General features: G+C 44.8%; 1 long non-coding RNA gene across 1 annotated transcript in view; it reads right to left on the reverse strand.

Moving 5' to 3' along the window:
* Positions 1-22,318, reverse strand: part of LOC308197173 — a 104,003-nt gene that overhangs the window by 12,961 nt on the left and 68,724 nt on the right. The window contains exons 4-8 of the long non-coding RNA XR_013952654.1: positions 16,226-22,244; positions 9,270-9,352; positions 8,377-8,453; positions 7,956-8,085; positions 504-705 (exon numbers count right to left, since the gene is read on the reverse strand). This is a non-coding gene — a long non-coding RNA (uncharacterized lncRNA). The remainder of the gene's footprint in view (positions 1-503; positions 706-7,955; positions 8,086-8,376; positions 8,454-9,269; positions 9,353-16,225; positions 22,245-22,318) is intronic.

The following is a 22,318-nucleotide window of genomic DNA, read 5'->3' on the forward strand; positions in this document are numbered from 1 at the left end:
ACTTATATCCATTTCCTTCTATGAAATGGAGGTGCTGTAAACACATGAGAGAAAGCAAACCCTTGAAAAGTATTATCTGAGATCCACCAGCCAGTTACTACTGGCAGGTTGCAAGTTTATGGCAGAAATATATTGGGTGTGTTTTTATTTCTTCCCTTGCTAAACAAACAAACAAATAAAACCCCAATGTTTGATTCCATTCTAGCAAGGAGACAAAAAAAATAAAAATTAAAGGTATAGCAACAGGTTGATTTCAGCTGGGAGGAGCACTGCCAGGGGCTGTGCAGCGCAGCTGTGGCTCTGGAGCCCAGCCGCAGCCGTAGGGGTATGGGAACAGGGCGGTGCGAGGGATGCTGCCCTTCGCTGCACCTGCCAACACCTCTCCGCACCCTGTCTTTATGCCTATGCAAAAATGTTTATTCTGGACTAAATTATCTGAGGCATGACTTATTCGGCAAGTCCAGTTTGAGATACTTTATCAAAAAAAAAAGTATTGTCCTTACCTCTTATAAACCCAAGCTACAGCTGTTCCGCTGATAGCTGCAACGTCAACGCCTCATCGATGAACCGAAGCCAACGCAGGCCCAAAGGCTCCAGACCGACGGGACCAAATCCCCCACAGGACTGGTGCCGAGGAGCAGAGGCAGCTTGCCCTTGCGTGGGCAGCCCCGCTCCCTGCAGGCGATGCTTCGCGGGGCGCAGGAGCTGGAGGAGGAAAGGGCACACAGCTGGGCTGCCGTCCTGCACGGGGGGCACGCAGGAGGGATCCTTCCAAGGAGGAGAAAGAGTAAGTCCTGAGGTTCTTGTTTTAAAGCTGAAATGAGTACTGTGCCTAAGCATGAGCAGTTGGATGGAATCAGCAGAGATGATGGTGCCACTCCAGCAACACTCTGCAATTAGCTGTGCCACGTCCGCAGCAGTGTTTGCTGCAGAGCCCGCGTGCTGTAGGGTAAGGGAGCCCTTACGCTGTTGGGTACTGTATCTATAACTGCCACATTTTAATAGACCAAGCCTCTTTTTCATTCATTTAAGATAAAATTAAGGTAAAAGCAGACATAGATTTACAATCATAGGAGGTGAGAAAAAAAAAAGTTAAATTCATATAACACCAGTGCAGCACCTCCTTGAAACCCAGGCCTGTTAATGCTTACTTTCCAAGTGTAAACCCCAAATGGGCTTCTGACAAAGTAAATAAAAGTGAATGCCTGCAAGGGGTGGGTAAACTCCCGTCCCACAGAACCACAAGACTGCAAGCTGTTAGTAACACTGCAGAAAATAAACTTAACAGAAGAAATACTACCAAAAAATTGAATAACAAAGAGAAGAGGGAGAGGTTTGCAAGAAGCTGCCTTGAGATATGCTGACAGTGAAAGCACCCGGAAGATCTTCATTTTTAAATCCTTTTTTCCCCCACTAGTGACGAGATTGATGGCAGAAAAGCAGTTATTTCTGTCCCTGTTATTTCAGGCCACCTCGCTAGGCAGGGGCACAGGGAGGGCAGAGCAGCACGCCGATGCCATCGGGAGCCCTGTGCCACCTGCACACCCAGCTGAAGGCCGGGCAGCAGCTGCTACACCCCGAGGAAACCACCAGCTACCTGGCTGGGTGCGAGGCCGAGCCCATGCGGAGAGACTCAGCCTGCTGCCAGAGCCTCCAATTTTCAAAATAAATTGTTTCATCATTTCTGTTATCAAGTTTTGTTTCGTTCGTTTGTTTCACTTTAGGTGCTACTGAGAGAAAGAGAAAAATCTGATGGGGGTTTCCAGAGACTACTGCTTGGGTGAACAGCCAGCCTGGAAAAAAGGATGGGTCAATCTCCCTCTGTGTTGTTTTTTGGTTTTTTTCATCCACAGAAGCCAGACACCACTTAATAGCTAATTTAAGATGAAAAACAATCCATATATCTCATCATTCAAACCACATTCCTACAGAGCTGTTAAAGTACTCAGGCACCTAACCCCTCAGGGGCTGGAGTACTTTTACACACTGGGAGCTCTCAGTTTCTTGCTTTGGAGAGAAAAAAAACTAAGAGCAAAGTAAAATATGGTTCTAAAGACCCTTGTCACATCAAATGCTTGGGACAGTACCACTCAAATGCATTGGTGCCTTTTTGCTTTTGACCATATTTTCACAAAAATATACTTTTCCAGATAATGTGAAAACCCAGTCTTGAAATATTCTTGCCATCTTTAGTGCCTAAGATCTATAACGAAGACATTAGCATCTGCTAGATTAATGTACAAAAGAAAAAATCAACTCCCGCTAGATTAATTTGAAAAAAAAAAAAGAATCTGTACATCTCCCTTGATCCGACACGTGGAAGCGTCCTAGCAGCGTGCCCTGCCGGCAGCAGTCGGGGTGCCCCCAGTGAGCCTCATGCACGTTGCTGGTCCCGTGCCCCCCCGGCTGCCCCCCCAGGCTCGGGGGTTCCAGCTGGACCCCGGCCCCCAGCTGCTTTGGGAAGGAAATGAATAACCTTTTCTAACATTACTTAGGTACCAAAAAAGGAGCAAAGAGACACAAATTAACAGAGAAGCGCACTTAATGCCACAGTTGCTCGTGAGTCACTTAGCTTACTGGCTTTTCCACTGTCAGTCCATTGAGCCCTGTGTCCTATTGTGGCATGCAGCAGTGCCTTCAACAACTTTGAGAACCAGAGGAATATTTAACGTAGACTTTGACCAGAAGATTCAGCTCGAGCAACCCCTGTCCCATCAGGCAGGGAGCGCGGTGCCGGAGAAGGGGCACAGTCCTGGTCTGCCACCGAGAAACTTCTCCTGCACCCATCACAAGTTTCAGCAGCCTCAGACAAAGAAAACCTCACCAAGAGCAGCTAATTCAGGTCATTCAGATGAATGTATATTAAAAACACAGAGATAGGTTTCAAAAGTCTGATTCAAAAGCCAAAGTATAAATTAAACGCTTGAGGAAATATTATTTACACGTCATGTTTTCAGAGAGCAACAAAGCACTGTTCTAAAATGATGTTTCTAACCCCTTTTGATAAACTGCATATACAAAGAATAAATTTAAAGTTAGATCCATGAAGGCTGTCAAAAGCTACAGCATTTATTTACAGGAAAGAGGAACAATATTTTTGACTTCTCTTGAGCAACCTTTCAGGAAGGGGACCTTTCTGTGACTTAAATGTACAAAGAAATGCCACATTAGTCAAAGGTCTATTTCCCCACCACAACAGGAACATTACTTCGTAATGACCTCCAGAAGGCCTCTATTTTTCAGTGCGGATTGGATGAGGTGTGAAGTTAGAGCCACTGCCAGCATCAGCTGGCCATGTCTAAGCAGCAGCTCAGAGGATGCCTTTTCCTCTGCAAAGCCATTTCTGGTTCATCTTCTGGTATCCACAGTGACAGATTTAGCTATGTTAGAACGGCACAAAACACCTGATGTGAAATGGAGTGATTTTCTTTTGTGCTGCCGTGAGGGAGTACTCCGCAGCCCACGCAGATGCTCCCCACGAGGGCAGCCCCAGCTGGGAGCTCCACAGCCAGCCCAGCGTCAGCCCACACCCACCCATCGAGCAATACCCAAGTGAGAAGATGAGAAATGGCCTCAAGTTGCTGCACCAGGGGAGGTTTATGCTGGGCATTAGGAGAAATTTCTCTACCAGAAGGATCGTGCGGCACTGGAACTGCCCAGGGAAGCAGTGGAGCCACCATCCCTGTAGCTCTTCAAGAAACACAGATGTGCAACTTCGTAGCATGGTTTAGGGTCAGACTTGTCAGTACTAGGTTAAGGGTTGGACTAGAGGATCTTAGAGATCTTTGCCAGCCTGGGTGATTCTGTGACCACCAGCTCGCTGTAGGCACTCAGCACAGCTGGATAGACGTGCTGCACAACTCCTATTCTGTTTTATTCAGTTTGCAGCAATATTGATCTATTTGTTGAAAGACTAAAGCTTTTTTTTTTTTTGTGGTTCCCAAGGGGTTAGTTTGGTAGAATTATTTTTTTTTGTTAGGCTTGATTTTTTAAGACATGATCTGAGATACCCTGCTTTTATTTTGTGTCTCCTTGGCTTCAAATAAGCCTTGCACACACATGCAGCAAGAACACTAACAGCATTTATTTCCATCCCCAGTCTGTCACTGCCACTTTCTTTCAAGCCTTTTCCCCAACCTCCTTTTTATGACTGTAATCATGTGATTACTCTATGGTGCATTGCTGCTGCATTTCAGTGAGAGATCGTAGAGCTGTGCCTTACTCGAAGCACACATCCACACACAAGCATAACTTACTTGGTATCCTCATCCAGGAGAATAAATCCTATCTTATCTGAAAAGCATGAGACTTTTCCTTTTTCTCATTTTTCACTTAAACAATCACCTCCAGTCATCCAGCTGAAGTTAATCCACTCCAAAGGGGGGTGACCATGCTGCAGAACCACTGTCCCAGAGTGATGTGATCAGCAGAACAGAATGGTTGAATTAGCATCTGATGAGCTGTGCTAACATGAATTACAGGCTGTGCCTGCATCCCAGCACATCCCTATTTTGGGCTCAGCAGGACTCCAGTTCCCTGGTGGGTGGGCTGGCTCAGGTTTCAAGCACTGCTTAACTCGTGGCTTTCATCTGTAGGCAAAAGTTAGCAGCAGTACTAAGACTATGTTTTTGCCAAAGGCTTCAATAAAAACATGCTGCCACTCTTCCTTCTTACCCCAGACATAATATACATTTATTTTGTAGCCAGCAACACTTTAACCATGACTGCTTGGAGTCTACTAGCTAAAAGTTGAAACTGATATTAAATTCACAGTACCTGCAAACAGATACTGGAACCTGGGAAATAAAGATGCCAAAAGAGGTGGTTTCAGTACTAGTCCCACCATAAATTCTAAAAACTTGTGAGAATAAAAGGAGTTCCTTAGAATATTCCTTATAATACAAAAGTATTAAATTTTATTAGACTTTGAAAAGACTTTAATTTTACCTTTCAATGTTTACTGGGAAAACACCCTTGTGCTTCAGGAGCCTTAGCACTTAACAGCAGAACTTGGTCATTTATCTTCAGTAATGGCCCACCCCACTGTTCTAGTTTCTGCTTGGGTAATATGTTTATTGCAGCTTGGTGGAGTGCTATGATTTATTTATGTTATAACCCTAGTACTAATAGATATGAATGAATGGGAACCAGAGCAACGCACTGATGTGATCTTCTAAACAGCACTGCCAACAGCCATCCTTCATATCCAGACACGACGTAGAGTTCTGCTGCTGCAATAACACTATTTTGGAAATAGTGTTTCTCTATAGTAATTTTCAAGGAGCTGAACTGATCAAAGGGAATTTTTAATTCCATCCTGCAAACTCAGACTTCTCACAACCATCCCCCTCTTGGGTGACAGCAGCGAAGATACAACATCCCTGAAGGGATACGGGCAGACACGGCATCTCTGGAGGAAACAGGTGTTTCCATACTGGTTTTTCCTTCAATATGCCAGAATTCTGAAAATCTGTTGGTGAGAAATTAGCACTTAGACAAGACTGATAGTGTTGCTCTTGTCACATCCTCATCAGCAACAAGAGGAAAACATATCTCTAAAAAGAAAAGATACAAGAGTTTGAACTGAGTAGCAGATACTTTAACATGTGAAAGTCTCCTTAATTTCTTGAACGGAGACGGATTTTACCAGGAGCATTTAGAAGGCTGGTTGTTTACAGCACTGGCATTGTGAAAGATGTACAAGTCTCCATTACCCCAATCCCCGCATTTCCTGTTTTAAAATGTAGGTCTAAGACCCACATTTTGGACACAGGAGCTAAGTACCCAGTCTCCAGCCCATTTTACAGTCTCGCTTCTCTTTCCTCCACTTTTCTAGTTTCACAAGTACATGCTTGAAGTTACGTTTCTGTTCCAGACAAAAAATACCTCAAAACCCTTTCATAATTCTGCATATAGGAACTGTTGCTGCATCAGAGCAAAAACTGCATGTAGCAGCTGAGCCCCCTGTGCGTTAGCAGAAGCATGGTAGGTCTGCATTTCCCAGGCTGGAGCCATGTAGGATCACACACAACACTTGGGAACTGGCGATTGCAAGGCAACATCTTCCCCACTGCAGCAATCCCACATCTGCCTGCTAATAACATGACAACACTCTTGACAACAGAAAGCTGCCGTGAGACATCCACAGCCATCCCAAAACTGGGAGCGACTTGGTAGGAGAAAGTGGCAGAGCTACAGTTCTGCTTTGGAAACCCCAGTGGATTCCAGGCTGCTAATGTGCTGTATCATTAAGACAGAAGGAAACACTTTTTTTTTTTTAAAGCAGCATGACTTTCAGGTGATTGTACGAAGTAATTCAAGCTCTATTCCTTTGTCTCTTGACATTTTATATTGTGCTATCTCTTGACAGTGACAAAAGTGAAATATGGCTGATATAGACCATAAATTAATATAAACTAACCTTATACAAATGCTCAAAATAAGAAGTTTGCCATCTTTTTATGTCATGATTTATAAGTTTTACTTCCATCGTCACTCTTATTCAATATGCTCAGACTTGAACTCCAGAGAGGTCTGTGCGCACTCCAGAGCGATGACAGGAAGTAAAGAACTTGAAATTATCAACAGACTTGCAACATCTACACTCGGGGAGGTTACAGAAGCTGCAAAACATTTGGCTTCACTTCAGTGAAGACTTATTTTATAGCCTTTAGCAGTAAAACTCATGAGCAAGAGATAAGCTCAGTTCCCCGTCCGGTTAAATACCCAGGAAAACTGAGCAGCAGCAGCAGCTCAGCCCGCAGCCCAGGGGACACCCCACGGGAGCGCTCTGACAGGCACAGGGCCCTGCAGCTCCTGCAAGCGTGAAGCTTTGGGTTTCAGAGGGCTTAAAGCTCGCGGTAAAATCTAAGAAACAATCACAAGGAGTAAGTTCATCTCTTTACAGGGAACACACAGCCTTTTCCTATCTTCCCCTAGCACAGAATATTTTATTTCAGCACAAGACTATTCTATTAAGAAGGAAAGGGCAGACGAATCATTTGGGAGCGTATTTCTTCAGTACATTTAGGTGCCAGAAAGTGGCTCTCGTTAAGAATCAACTTTAAATATATTCCCCAAGACCGAGCAAAGCTGTTAACCACCTTTTTTCCAGGACTGTTAATGTATCTTATGCCTAAGCGGAGCACCCGTGCTGCCCTGTCGCATCTCCTCCTGCCCAGCCCCGGGGACCCGGAGGCCTCCAGGCGGGCACCGGGGGTCCCTTCCGCGGGCAGCCCGCGGGCAGGAAGCACAGCAGGCCCAGGGGAGCGGGTGACAGGCTGAGTACTCAGGCAGAAGAGACATGAGGGCTGTTCTACCATATTTCATTTTAGCAATTTCACACCAAACTGTTTTGCAATGAGGAGGAAGAAGTGAAGGAAAACAAACAACATACCCTCCCCTCTGTTCATGTTTTCTTGCAACTTTTGGTGGAATACGTTTTGAGAATGCTCAATGGCCAAGCCTGTTGGGTAAGGACCTCGCTGCTGGATCCCTCTGTTTGAGGCGCACCCTCTGGAGCTCGGGGAAGAACGCAAAAGCAGCCGAGACATCTCTGCAGCTTCGCACAGCTGTCTCTAAGCAGCAGCTAACCAGATGCTTTCAGACCACGCGCTCAGCCACATATATTGGGATTGCAGCTCACTCACGGACACGCTGCTGCCCTTAACGTCTCTGCAGAAGCACCAATTCCCCGCAGGCTGCAGTGGTCTGGGGCAGGTGCTTGCAGCTGAGTCCTGAACCCACAAACACGCACACCTCGGTTCAGCTCCACATCAAGCTGCTTGCAGTTTTACTTCAACAACTTTCTGTTTACTAGTGTGCCAACACTACACTGCACTTCATTTAGGCCCAGATTTTACCCTTAGCATGTGCATTTTGGAGAAACCAGGCATACTGATAACTTCCGGCTGATGAGGTGCTGCAGGAGCCATCCTTGTACAAATCCCACATACCTGATGTGAAATGAAGCAGGCTTTGAACTTCAAGCACAAGGAGGTCATCCAGAGCCACAGGGGTGCCTTAGGGGCAGGCACAGCCAGCAACGCTGTGGATGACAGCGTACGTCATTAAGGGTCCTGAGATCTGTCAAGGACAGGAAAAGCCTAATGCCTCACCGCTTAAAACTCTTGTTCAGCTCAGATTTTTGTTTGTGGGTTATGTTTTGGGTGGAGTTCTTTTGTTTGATTGGTTTTGGGGGGGGGGGGGGGTGTCTTATTTTGTTTTTAAGACTTCTCAAGGCCCAGAACCCTGCTTCAGCCCAACCTGGGGCAAGAAGAAGCTGTACCAAAACCTCCAAAGTTCAGCAGAGCTGCACGTCAGGGCAAGTGTGATTCAACATTTGAAGAAACACAGAAATGCAGAGGACAAACTTACCAAGAACTGTTTAGCAGCAGTGCACATAAATGGGCAAAGCATTGTTTCAACAGCCCTGTTAATGAGAATAATCATTTCTGAGAGAAAAGGAGAAAATGCTATCATGAGAATATGCAATCAGACATGGAAAACAAATTTAGCAAAGGTTTTGTGTTGCTGAAGACTTCAAGAGGAATAGAGCAGCAGGACCTCATGGCACCAAGAACGAGACCAGGCCATCCCTGCACCAGCACAGAGGGACATTTGGCATGGGCTTCCTAGCAACACAGGATAGCAACAGCTTATCCACCAAGTGCCTTGACAAGTTAGTGCTATAAGTCCCATATTTTCATGTCCTCCCAGTTATGTCCGCTCCATCCCAACCCATTTTGCACAAGCATAAGGAAAGCTCCCCTAAAAGTCTCTTGCAGGGGAGGTCTCAATTTGCACACACAGGAGCCGTCTGCTCAGCTCCTAATGCAAACCCACACCTGCGTGGGGAAAGCTCACATCCACTACTGCACCTGACAATCACACCTGCTGGGGACAGTATATTTGTATTTTTTGTATTTTATGTCAAGTAATAATTAGATAAATCAGAAAATCCCATGATCAGACACCAGAGCCAGAACTTCTGTGCTAAAGCTACAGCTGTACGTCTGCTCCTCAACAGGGGATCCTCTCTCTCTGCAGAACAGATCTGTCCATACTCACATCCTGGAGGATGCAGGGGCTGGTTAGTACGGAATTCAAGGTCCAGGTTCACACCTGAACAAGCGTGCATTTGGGCATAAAGAATTATGGGAACTTTTTGAAAAAAGTAGCAAGTTTTAGGTACTATAAATGTTAGGCAAGCATTGAGAAAGGACCTATTAAGCCATGGTTTTGAGCTTGCACATCAGTGATGTACTCACCTACATCTTCATTGGATCAAGTCTGCAATCACTATCATTTGCTTTTGAAAATCTGCCGCTCTCCAGGAATGGACATCATAAATCTGAAGTAATAAAACAAGCAGGCAAAGGGAAGCAACATACCATTTGTACATATTTGCTGTATTTTACTTAAATTAGTTTTACCTTTGTGGCTATTCCAAGTTATTACACCATCTCTAGGTACTTTAATAACCTTTTCATGGAAAAATTAGTCTCCTCATACACCAGTTAATGTCAAAACAAGGTGCTTGCAAATCTAGGCTTGTTGCCTGTTGAAAGCAGTAACAGATGTCCTTTCTGATCATTATTTGTTGCACATATGAACCAGCTACTGAGAGGTTCTAAATCACAGATGTGTTTGTTTGATGCTTCCATTTCATTTGGAAATACTTCTATTGGCCAACTGCATAAGAACTGATTTTGCAAAACAGATGGAGATTATTCTGCTGATCACTGGTTCTTAGTCATAGTTCAGAATATTTTCTGTGCTGTTCCTTTGAAGTATATTCATGCAAAACAACCACATTAAAAACCCCTCCAACATTAAAATATAGTAAAAGTTCAGCGTTAGCCCTCAAGAACTCCAAAGAAAATCAAGGATAAAGCTGATTTTCTTGCTACTCCACTTTGATGTTCTAGATGAAGTGACATGAAGAGGTGCATTCTTACTTTGAGACAGACACCTTCCATGGAATGAAGGCATAGCTCATGCACAGCACTAGGGTAGAATGGAGTTTGCCTGTGCTCCGTTTTCAGCTGTGAGCATAGGTGGAAGCAGCAGAGATTTTGATCGTGGGAAAGGGGCTGCTCAATGCAGATTAGAGGATGTAACATACAGTATGGTGACTGGGCCCTACCCCCTAAAGCCTTGCTCTTGAGATCATTTTAATACCCAAAGTCTTTATGAGGTCTAGAGCCATCTGAGTATATGTAGAATAAAACCTGAATTTTGCCCTGAAGAGCTTAAACAAAACAGAGGAATTAGCATAAGACGCAGAAGTGGAGGGAACACTAGGATTAAGAGGTAAGAGTAATAAGACTGCAATGTTATGTCTTAAATGCAGTTCTAGAGAATCCAAGCTGTCTGTTTTTAAAAGAAAAATGCAAAATGATGGTGCCTCAGGAACAAGCTGCCAACAAGTAGGAAACAAATGACTAGTAATAGGAAGAGTGTGTACCTGATAATTGTACCTTTGCATTTTACAGCAGAATCTGAGGAACAAGACACACAGCTATTGCCTAGACAATCCATATGAATAAATAAGTATCAGCCACCATCAGCAGGAGGCTTGGTACCTGGGAGAGTGGCTGGAGAGCAGGCACCATGTGCATAGCAGTGTTTTTTGGAAGAGTAGCTGGAACAAGTTTTATGTTGATTCATAAATGTGTCATTTTTGGAGGGAGGCAGGAAGATGTGTGAGAGCAGAGACGGCAGCACAATGAATAAATACCAGAAGTGTGGGAGACGGGAGCACAGAGAGAAGGGAGAACACAGATAAAAGTTCAGAGGAAGAGAACAGCGTGGATGAAAAACAGCAAGGAACAGGGAAAGGGGGAAATGAAAGACATTTTTACAGTTACAGAGAAACAATGATAGATTAAAGCCTGAATAAAACCAGCACTGATATGCAGCACTGACATGGGACAGAAGGGAATGATTTGAAATGGAAGCACTAAAGAAACATCTAAATTGCTTTTACATTTTTCTTAACAAGTATCTATGCAAAATTATCCCTCAACCTACGATCATTAAATTTGTTAACAAGGGTGAAGTTAAAGGGAGGCGGAGGCAGAAGAAATAAGAGTGGAAACAGCTCCAGCTATACTGCCTCTTCTCTAACCATATGTAGTCCATACTGGATGAAGCTCTCCTCTCCTCTTCCCCCATTTCATTTCTCCGTCGCATCCTGTGCTCTGCAACCTGCTTGAAATCCCACTTGAAATTCTGCTCTGAAATCTGCTTGTATTGGCCCTGCAGTCTTTTGAAACTTGAATGCAAATTAAACCATCTGTGTGGAGATGACGAATTCCACTCTCCTCCAGCAAAAGCTCCCACATGACAAAACACTTGGTATCCTGCCCTGGAAGATAGTGGTTGCCCAAGTAATTGAATTTTCCTGATGGCCCAGGCTAAAATACATGGCCAAAAGTCTCTGTCAACCTTTTAGCAAGTGGACAAGAACAGTGAGCTGCTTGGAAGGAGAGCAAGACATCCTAATCCTCCCCGGACAGAGACTCAAGCTAGATAAGACCAAGCCAGCCAGCGTCGATGAGCATCCACCATCCATCTGAGCTTCAGGCTGGCACCATGGCTTGGAGAAGGTGGGAAGTTGATGCTTAGGGAGGGGTGGTGTGCTAAAACAAGGTCTGTGAGCTCTCCTGCTCCCCAGCTGATTGATTTCTGACAAAAGCTTATGATAAGGCAACAATAAACCAGACCAGAAGCAGTCCTCAAGATATGCTTGAAAGACAATTAAAATGTGGCAAAATTTGTTTAATACACAATTTCAGCACTACAAAGGAAATTCCAGTTATCTGAATTGGAAAGTTTGTCACAAAGCAGAGAAAAGTCTACCATAAACCCTACAGAGCACAGCCCAGTAGTATTAGACTTCAAATACAGTATTTCAGATGTCTTTTTACACCAGCTTATTGTCTGTTTCCTTAGAAACAGGAACCAGCAGCCACAGGCGAAGGAGTTGAAACTTGTGTTAATTTTAGCTGCTGCTGTTTGTTCCAACTTTGCTTCCATTTTCAAAGAAACACAAAAGTATTGTAGAATTGGACACTGCCATTTCGTAGGACATGTGCAAAGTTTCAGTCTTTAAGCTCTGAATTTATATCAAGCCTCTCTATTCATGAGGTGGTCCATGATACGTTCCATAATAGGCCCATTGCTCCAAACTGAGCTCAAGCTCATACAAGCCTCTCACATGTAACTAATGGCCTTTACTCAAGATTTTTAAAGGATGGTAATGGGTTGCCTCTCAAAGCTTTGTATGCAATGCCCCAAAGTCAAACCCCATGAAATTACATCTCACCAACTGCTTTACCACTGTTCCCGTGATGGAGGATTAGAATTAACCAAATATGCATATATTTATATATATATATTTACTATAACCAGCTTTCATTCATACTATTTATACTAATTACAGACCACCTAGCTCAGCACATTCTAGTGTCAGTGGTGCTTTAAAATTCATGTCCTTATTTTTGTCTTTATTTCTTACTGTTTGCTTCACACTTGTTTTAAGTCGATTGTTCTTTCTTAGCAGGCATAGCTTGAACCTTCAATAAACCTTCAATACAAAGTGTCAGCTCTTTGCTCCATTAAGCTCCATATTGTCCTCATCACCACATATTTAGGGCTCTGCTAAATGTGAGACCTGTTTTGATTTTTGCAGGCTTACCCTCTCTTTTCTTTAGCATTACTGCTACTTTCCAGGCCAGCTCATGCTTCCTGTTGCTTCTGCTGTGTAAACTGAAAGCAAAATAGGATCTCAGGTCAAAGGAGCATAGCTGGAGAGACCCCTTCCAGAGATACTGAATCAGTGGTACATAGCTTTGTTTTGACTCAGCTGATAAAGAGCACTTCATTCCTGAAAGCAGTCTCTGCTAACCAGCTTTAGCTACCAATCATCTCATCTTAGGTATTTGTTCCATAGGGTGAGTTTGTTTTACAGGGCTATTACCAGAGAACAAGGACAATCCCACAATTAGGGCAAGGCAAGAAATCTCAGGTAACACATGTGGGGTGCATTATATAAAAAATATCCAGGTGGAAGTACAAAGGAGCTGTGGACTCTGCTCAACCCCAAACACGCACCATTGCACCGCACTGCTCATCCTAGTGGTGCCTCAGAACTTCCCTGTGTAGGCAGAAGTTCAGAGACTTCTGAAGGCAGATCCTGGGCTGAACCCATCTGGGCTGCACCCATCTGGGCTGCCAATAGGTCTGTCCTCAATCTGTTGAGAGTTTGCCCAAGTGATTTAATTGAAGCATTTCATGCTCAAAGCATTTGCTAAAGCTTTGTTTCCTCTGATAGCTTTCTAGCTCAGTAGTCAGTATGTAGATTAAAATTTAATTTAACTGGCTTAATATGTTATGGCCAACTGATTTTTTTGACAAAAATTTTATACCTATCAGACTGATGGTTCAGGCTGGGAAACCTTAGGAGATCTATAGTCCAACCTCCTGTTCAAAGTGGGATCAAAGCTGAACTCAGACCAGGTTAGTCTCAGCTCTGCCAACATGGGTCATGAAAAAAATCTAAAGATGAAGGATAAGTTAGGAAAATAATTTTTTAATTGCTTGTTTTATGTTAAGTGATTACTTTAAATTCAAAATGGTGGGGGGGGAGAAGCCTTTCTAAACTGGAAGTATGGCCATTTGTACACAATTTTTCCACAAACAGCAAAAGATGTTTGTGTGCTGAAGAACTGCTATTGGTTTTAGGTATAGTTTTGTGCATGCATCCTGCAAAACATTCATGCCATGGTTTCCTGCAGGCTAGACAGAACACCTAAAAACAATATACAGAGAAGGGCACGAGACAAAGCTGAGGGTTACAATGGGAGAATCGTAGAACATCCTGAGTTGGAAGGGGCCCACAAGAATCAAGTCCAACTCCTGGGTCCCCAAAGGACCACCCAAAAAATCAGACCACGTGTCTGAGAGCATTGTCCAAACACTTCTAGAACTCCAGCAGGCCTGGTGCTGTGACCACAGCCCTGGTGATCCTGTTCCAGTGCCCAAAGAGATAAGAGGTATTTAATTCCTGCAACTGAAGTCTACATGAGGAATTTGAAAGTACTCTGGGGGTTAGGATTCAAGAAAACAAAGACCTTCTGGGAGTAAATGCATTATATTATCAGGTAATTTCTCATGTAAACTATCAATTACTGAAAATACATTCACATTCATATTTTTCTTTATGCTCCATCTTTTCTACCTCACCATGTATTGTATTTCCAGTTGTTCTCAAAATGCTTTGGCATCTATATTTAGGTTTTGTTGTGTCGAATTTTGACTAGAGAGAGAAAAAACAAGATGTAAATACTTCTGAGATGCCACTTACTCCCACTTCCACAAAAAAATCCCATAGCCCTACCTACGGTACTCTTACAAATTTTCTCACACAGATCAAATAGGATGAATGTGCAGACTGCAGACCAGTAAGTGATTGAACATCATTATCCAGTCATCAGTTGTTGGAAATATCACAATATCAAGATATATTTTTTTATGGATACATTTTTACAGATTTTCATAAAATAGAGGCCATTTCATGAGATCACCTAAGTGCCAGAAAGGGTAGTTCACTGCTGGTAAAACTGCATGCTTGCATCAAAGAAACAGGACAGGGAGAGATTTCTCTCCCATATGAGCTTAGGGGAGAGAGAAGTATGTGTACAGTGCAATATTCTTCAGTACTTATGGAAAAGTGACAAAATTAGCTCAGACTGGGGCAAATAAGAACAGCCTGACCAGGGAAGAGTAGAAAATCAGGTACAAAAGATGGATATGAGCTTGGTAATAATGGCAAGAATAGGGGTTCATTAATGTAAAAACCACAAAACCTGCTTGCAGGCAAATGACATGATTTTGGACAACGCTTTCATGACAGCCACCAACACAAAATTTAATATAAAAACTCTAGAAATACTAGTTTCTAATGTCAGCTAGTTAAAAGTAAAGCAGGATAGAAGTACCTACTGTTTTTATGCAGTATTAGTGTGCAGTATTTTTTATAGGGATCCGTAGTGCTACAAAAGAACTCAGAGAAATCAAGCCTCAGATATACAAGATCATTACATGGTCTTTGCTGTGTGCCTTGGAGACCCAACCACTTCGTAGAAAGAGGAAAATTGAGTTGACTTTCCATTAAACAGAAATGGATTGTTGAGCCTATTGAGTCATTTTAAATTTACAGAAATGTGAGCAAGAAAAACATGGACCTAAGAAGTTTACCCGACAAAAGTGAACTGCATAATAAGTACAATGCTCTTAGCTAGAAAGGTTACAGTGACCTACTTGGTGCTTGGGAGGGAAGGAAAGATATTTCTGCCCACCGGGAGCACAGTTTGCCACAACATTTTCAAGAAGAGTGCAAGGGATAGGTGATGATACAAAGAGTCTGAAGCTAATAAATGGTTATGTAAATACTATGAACAGCCAATACCCTTGTGTTTGAATAACTTGGTGAAGAAAAAATATGTACAATAGCTAGAATAAGTTATAAAAAAAACTATGAAGTGCTGGGAGAGGATGGACTCCAAAGCTTTCCCCACCAGGGTCCTTCCAGAACCCCAATTCACTTGTCTGAAGTCACATTAGTATAAACAACAATTGTTTTGATTTTAGAATTAAAAATGAATGTTCTAAATCATGAATTCATCCCTTATTATGCAACATAACTTTGGAGTATCTGGTCAAATGCCAATTAACACTAAAATAAGGAGCTGGTAACTTGGTTGTCGTCTAAATTTAATTTGGGCAGATAGTCAAGAAGAAAATGGTAGAATTCAGGGAGAAAAGAAGGTCCAACAACACAGTGTAAGCAACGGGAAAAATCTAACAAGAGGAAGAAATGCAGCCAACCAGCAGAGACCTTGGTGGCCAGGCTGCGTGCCACGGTGGCCAGAGGCACACATGAGCAGGCTTTGGCAGAGCACTCTCCAGCTGTTCAAAAGGGAAGATGTAACATCCCAAAACCCATACATGCAATTAGCTGATGTGGCCTGGCCAGGCTGCAGTAAAATAGCTGTGGGCAAATGGCCTTAACCGCTAGGATATCAACCGTGCGCACAGTGAGGGGGCACAGGTACCACAACAACCCACCAGGGCAGAATGCTCTAGCCATCGCCTCTTCCCATGCACTCACGTACTCCCCATTAATGCTGCCCCAGTTGCCTTCACCAGCACACCATACCTCTCATGGTCCTTTGCCACTCTGCATGCTTCTGAAGAGGCCACCCTTGCTTAGAGCACCGACTGACTCCACAAGTGCCACCACAGCTTACAGCCTGAGCAGGATTAAGGCTCCCACCAAAAAACAGCATCACTGCACAGCCCCTGCTCCTTGCGCAGAGGTAAAAAGAGGGAGCCTCTGCCCCACCTTCTTTTAAATGACGGCCTTAATTCTGCAGCTACTCCAGCTGGCCCTTCCTCAGCTGCTTGGTGCTGCCCAGCTGCAGCCAACAAGCTGCTGCAGGCACTGGCTCTCGAGTTACTTCGCTGCAGAAGTCTGTGAAAGAAATTGCGAAGGCAGAGCTCAGCTACCAAAGCAGGGATGTTCTCGCTAAAGAAAAGCATGGAAAAACACCATGAAAAGATTTTGCCCCTTAAATTAAATGTGTAAATGAAAAGCTGCACTGCCGTATCCTATACATTTCTGCCATTCATAGCACAAAAACAGAGCTGCTTCAACACATTTTAGTCCTACTGTCTAATGCATTCCCCTTGCAGTGACCTTGGCCTGAGGAGAGTTTTGCAGAAAACTTGCACTGGGATGAAATCTCTGTGTCCTACCTGCAGTACAGGAGGCATTCATGAGCTGATTCAAACAGTGAGAATGAGATTTACAAGTCAAAATCTGTTAAAACAAATCTTTGCAAATTTTATTTACTGCTTTTATTTACTCTTTACAGTGTTGACACATAATATGCACTAATGACAAAATGTTTTAATAGAAGATAATAACAAATTGAGATAGCTTAGAAATAATTTTCATTCAAAATTTCCACTATCCTCCAAATTGTGCAAACTAACTGCAAAATCTCTGTAGCCATAGGAACCTTGAACTGCTAACGCTGCTTATACAGAAAAATCTACCGATAGTTTATTTGCAACTTTAGAAAGTTAAAAGGATAGAATAAAATCATATTATATATTCAAAGCTTCACAATGTAAATATGATTTTTTTCCATAAATCTTCAGAGTTTTCTAAAAGGCATCAAAATATTTTGTTCATAAAGTTTCATAAGGTTTATTTTTTTCAATAAAGTTAAAAGCAGTTTGAAACATTATTTGGAATTGCTGCATCTACATCTTCACTGATGGCAAAGTTGCTCTTTGGTGACGGCTATTCAAGAATGTGGATAAACAAGGCAAGAATTAGAGTTTGATGCAAATTTTATGGCTCCTTCTGGCTTAATGAGTGAACTCCCCAAATTCCTCAACCATATGAAGCCTACTGCAAATGCTGATGATTTTTTTAAGTGAAAGGAAAATATCATCTTATTTTGCTTTCTTCGGGCTCAGTTATAAAAACATTATGTTTCTATTAAGGAAGCAAGCAGTTGGTGTTTATCATCTCTTCCTTATCACAAATGTGATTTCAGCAACAAAGCCATTATCCAGCTGTTCGCCGGTTTCTACGTTTTCACGCTTGGTGTCTTGGTGTTTGATCTGCCACCCGAAAAGCAAGAGCTGTGACCGGGCGGCCGACGTGCGTGGGGCTGTGGCAGTGGGCACCGCGGGACCCCCACTGCTGCGGGCACAGCTCCGCTTCCAGCACGGCATTCGCGAGAGAAAAGCTCCACCATTGTTATTTAGGCTGCACAACGCTTCTCCATGAAGAAATGCTCCTTCCTACAGACCTTGGGGGCGTTTTGAAGCAATTCAATAACGGCAGCCTTCAAAGTTCTGCTGAGGGTGCGTTCGCTCCTCTCCTCGCCGTGGCACCTCCCCAGCCAGCCCAAGAGCCTCGACAAGAATACTGGAATACAACGGAAGTGAAGAAAATTCAAAATGATCCAAAAAGGAGGGCTTTTTTAAATCTTGTTGTGACTGGTGCGGGCTTTGTACAGAGAAGGCAGCCACGGCACTCGCTGGCACTGCCCACACCCAGGTACCCCTCCTGAAGGCTCCAGCGCTGCAACAAGCGGGTGTTTCAGGAGAAGGCTGGGCAGAAAGACAGCATCACGTCATATCTGAACATTTGTAAAAGAATATGCAGATGCTTGTTTTTATTCCTCCTGCAGTCTTCAGCAGCAATGCAGGCCCAAGTAAACCCACCTCACTCTTCAGATGCCTGAAGTATGAGTTGCACGTAGAGCTGAATCAGATTTCTGTGTCCCGTGAGTGACGAGGTGTCATGTCATTACACCCACCCTTTGCATTCAGCGCTCATTACAGCCTCCAGGCAGCTCCCAAAGCCCAGAGCCCAGGCTGCACGCGCCTTCATTCACGCTGTGCAGGTAGCAGCGCTCCCAACGCCACCCGTGGTTTAACAGCAGCACCGTGCCAGCTTCCCCAAGCACCGAGTGCTTCAGTGCACGGGGAGAGGCAGGCGCTGGGAGCGGGACCCACCACAAACTGGTGGCATGGGGTAACTTCGCTCCCCATGAGCCAGCGATGTTCCGTGGCAGCAGCACCAGGGCTGCCCGCAGCATCTCGCAGTGGGAGCAACCTCGGGTGGTTTGCAACACAGAAAGCTTCCCGGTTTCTGTGCTACAGCTTGTCAAATCCCAGCTTTTACTATCTGGTCTGTGTTAAGCATCATTAGGATTAGAAATAATAACCTGCTCCTCAGTTTAGCACACTAGCTTTGATACACGTCCATGAAGTTGACTCAATTTGTACCACGGGACTTTTAAGGGATGCTACAGTGAGGAAAGAAAAAAACAAACCCTCTCTGCTGGTGTTAATTTAAGGCATACCTTTTATTTTGTCTGACAACAGTTCTCTTCTATCAGTTTGAATTTACTTTTTAATTATGTATATTGCTTTTTTTCATGTGAAGCTCCAGACTAGAAATATGTATCTCATTATATTTTACGTTATTCAATTGACCTAAACACAAAAGCATTTTTCTTGAATACTGAGTGCTCATGTACCTTTTTAATTAAAGCTTAAAAAGCTTTTAATTAAAACAATAAATCACAGACAGCAGGGTCTATCCAAATTGTCTCGTGGTCCAGGCATATTTTTCCTTTTGTGATCGGATTGACCCACAGGGTAACAAAACAGGTGAAAATGTCTCTCACAATTAATTGATACAGTAGAAATTACTGGACTGTTCCACATCACAAGCCAAGGAGCGTGTCTGAAATAGCGCTGCTGTGACCTGCTCGGGGGCACCTGGGGCTGCCCGCGCCTCCCCTCAGCCCGCGCCCTTGGCAGCAATTAAGCCTCCGCTGGCTGCTCCATCTCGCACGCCTTTTCTGCCACTCCAGCCCCAACCTCCCTTGCTCCAGCGCAGGGGCTGGACTCAACCTTCCGTGTGACGCTGCCACCCCTGCCGCAGAGCCACCAGCCCCGTCCCAGCCGTGCCCCAGCCCCGCACCCCAGCGGGACGCACGCACCAGGCGGGCGCTCAGCAGCGAGGAGGCAGCGTGCGTGCCCCTCTGGGAATCTGAGCCCGTCTGGGCAACTCCGAATCTTGCCTTAGTTCAAACTCATAAGAATACACCTGGTCCACTAAGAAAAGATGTACTAAATGCACTAACTTTGGGTAAGATGGTTTTCGGCTCCAAGATTACAAGTACTTCTCAAATTCAATGTATTCTAAATACCCAGAATTTCAGGTTTTGCGCTTACAGAACACATTCTAAAAATACACTTGGTCCTCATGTCCTCTCATGCTATAGGACCATCTTCTACTCGTGCAATAAATAAATAAATAAATAAATAAATAAATTGTTTTTCTTGCAGGTAGAATACTACAGCCACTAAATTCCCAATTACATCTTCACTATTGGAAGGGAAAATATAACCTTCATCGTACCCCTGTAGATACATTATGCTGCGTTCATATTTTTAGGGAAATATTTTCAGAAATTTCCAGTTAATTTGTAAATGTACTATTGTGTTTGCAGTAGAAAATTCATTTGGACACGCCAGCAAGCTATTCAAACATGCATTCTTCAAGTTATACGTGGAAGTGTGTGTTCTACACACCAATTGAGACAAACAGAAGTGAAGCTGCTTCAGACACCAAGCAGGGGGGAGGAAACGAGCCGGTAGGAGGTGGCATTCTTTTCTTCTTCCCGGTCTCAGCAGCGATGGGCAGGAGCAGCGTGCAGCGCCCAGCGGGCTCAGCTCTCCTGCACATACTGCCCTGCTGCGCGAGCCTCCCGGCTCTGAGCAACTTTTCCAGCCAAAGGACAGGTGAGAAGCGAAACTGCAAAAAAATGATGGCAGGGTGACCCGAAGGAGAAACACAATCTTGCAGTAAAGCCAGCAGCAGACTCAAACCACTTCCTACAACCACCACACAGCAGAAGCAGGGCACACCTGGCCTGTGCCATGCCGTGCCGCTCCGTGCCATGCTGTGCTGTGCACATTTCCTTTTCCTTAAGGAAAGACTTTTTCCTTAAGGAGAGGGTACTACCTCACGCCTCCTTTCCTGTCTGTTTTGGGATCTTGATCTCTAACGCATCTCCTTGAGTTTCTTGACCCCCTGCGTTCATTTCTCAGGTAACGAGCCCGGAGGAGGGAACACCTCCCGCTCCCAAATTACCAGGCACGGCGGTGGGAGGCAGCGGGACGCACGGTGCCGAGGAGGGGGCTCCCTCAGCACGGCCGGCTGTCCTGCTGCTGTGCGCTGCCCAGCTCCTCCTCGCTCTGCGTCCCCGAGCAGCTCACGGCACAGGCGATGAGAGGCCCCAGAGAGACGGTCGGGTCACGGGCGAGCAGGAGGAGGCAACTCTCACGAACACGAGACCGTGCTGTTGGAAAAGAAAAATAAGCCAAACACGGCTTCACCTTCTGTAGCTAAGGGGACTTTGGGCCTTTACAGTGTTTCTGAACAAGAGAACAAAGACAATACTTTCAAGTGGTTTTAGTTTGGGGAGAATTGTTTCATCTGGGACCTGAGGGACGGAGAGACTTTGTCAGACCACAGGCTGTAATTAAGCTTGCCATGCTCAGCTCATGAGCTTCCAAGCCTTTCCCTAGAAGAAAGAGAAGGGGAGCAGGAGAGCAGTTGTCAAGAGCAATCTGCGAACGTCCGCGGTTGTGACGGGCGTACTGCAGGAAGGATGCACAACGTGGTGGGCGAGTGCAAGTACGGTCATCCTGAGCACGAATCTCAGGCAGCTGCAGCAGGGAGGGAGCCTGTACAACTGTTCGCAGCTGATGATGGGATGGGCGAAATGCTGAGCGTGCAGGACAGGGCAAGTACCGCTGATCCACGCGGGCAGGGGTTGGTGTCGGGCAGAGGCTGGCTCGTAGGACTGCTCTAAGCAGCGCTGTCAGTGCTGCGCAGTAAGGATCTGTGTTCGCTCACTGTTCCTGACAGCTTGGCTGAATTGCCTTGTTGAAACACAAAGGATGAGCCTAAGCTGTGTGTTCAAACTGCCTGCTTCTGTGCAAACTCGTAGTTTTACCTTCCGCAGATGAGGCACATCTCCCCACTGAAGGCAAGCACACCTTCTCCCGGGACGTGTTCCCAGACAAAACTCATCATGGGAACTGGCAGAGGCTCCCCTGGCTGCTCAGCAGGTGTCGAACACGAGCTCGAGCCGAGCATGCCGTGTTGCACCCGTCGCTTTCCCCACGTCACCCCACCACATCCCGGGGGCTGCACAGGAGGAGCCCCGCAGGTCCGGCTGAACCGAGCGGGACCCCTCAGCCTGATGCGGACCTCCCCGACCTTACGGGATGAGTGCCTCTGACTTCAGCGCCCCGCGAGACAAAACCTCACCTCCAGGGACCCGCGGTCTCTGTAGAGTCTTTTGCAGGAGATTTCCAGTGCTCGCACAGTGCTTCCTATGCAGGGATTGGTCTCCACAGGGCAGACTTTGCAGTTCGATTTGACTCATGCCTTTCTAAGTTTTCCAAGAACCTGATTTTGTCTTCAGTGGCAATAACAACTGCATTACCATAATTCCACGTGTGTTTAAAAAATCAGCACACGAGTGCTATGCATAGCGCAAAAATACTGCTGAACTTAATGAAATGTGCCTCGTTTCCACTAGTGATAAAAGCCAGTAACGTTTCCATCTCTGTGAAGGCAAATAAAAATAAAAATTACATCTCTCAACCAGGTGAATGCCTCCACCAGAGTGGAGCAATAAAT

This window comes from Anser brachyrhynchus, assembly GCF_964034855.1.
Source record: "Anser brachyrhynchus genome assembly, chromosome: 6".
NCBI classification, from domain to species: Eukaryota; Metazoa; Chordata; class Aves; order Anseriformes; family Anatidae; genus Anser; species Anser brachyrhynchus.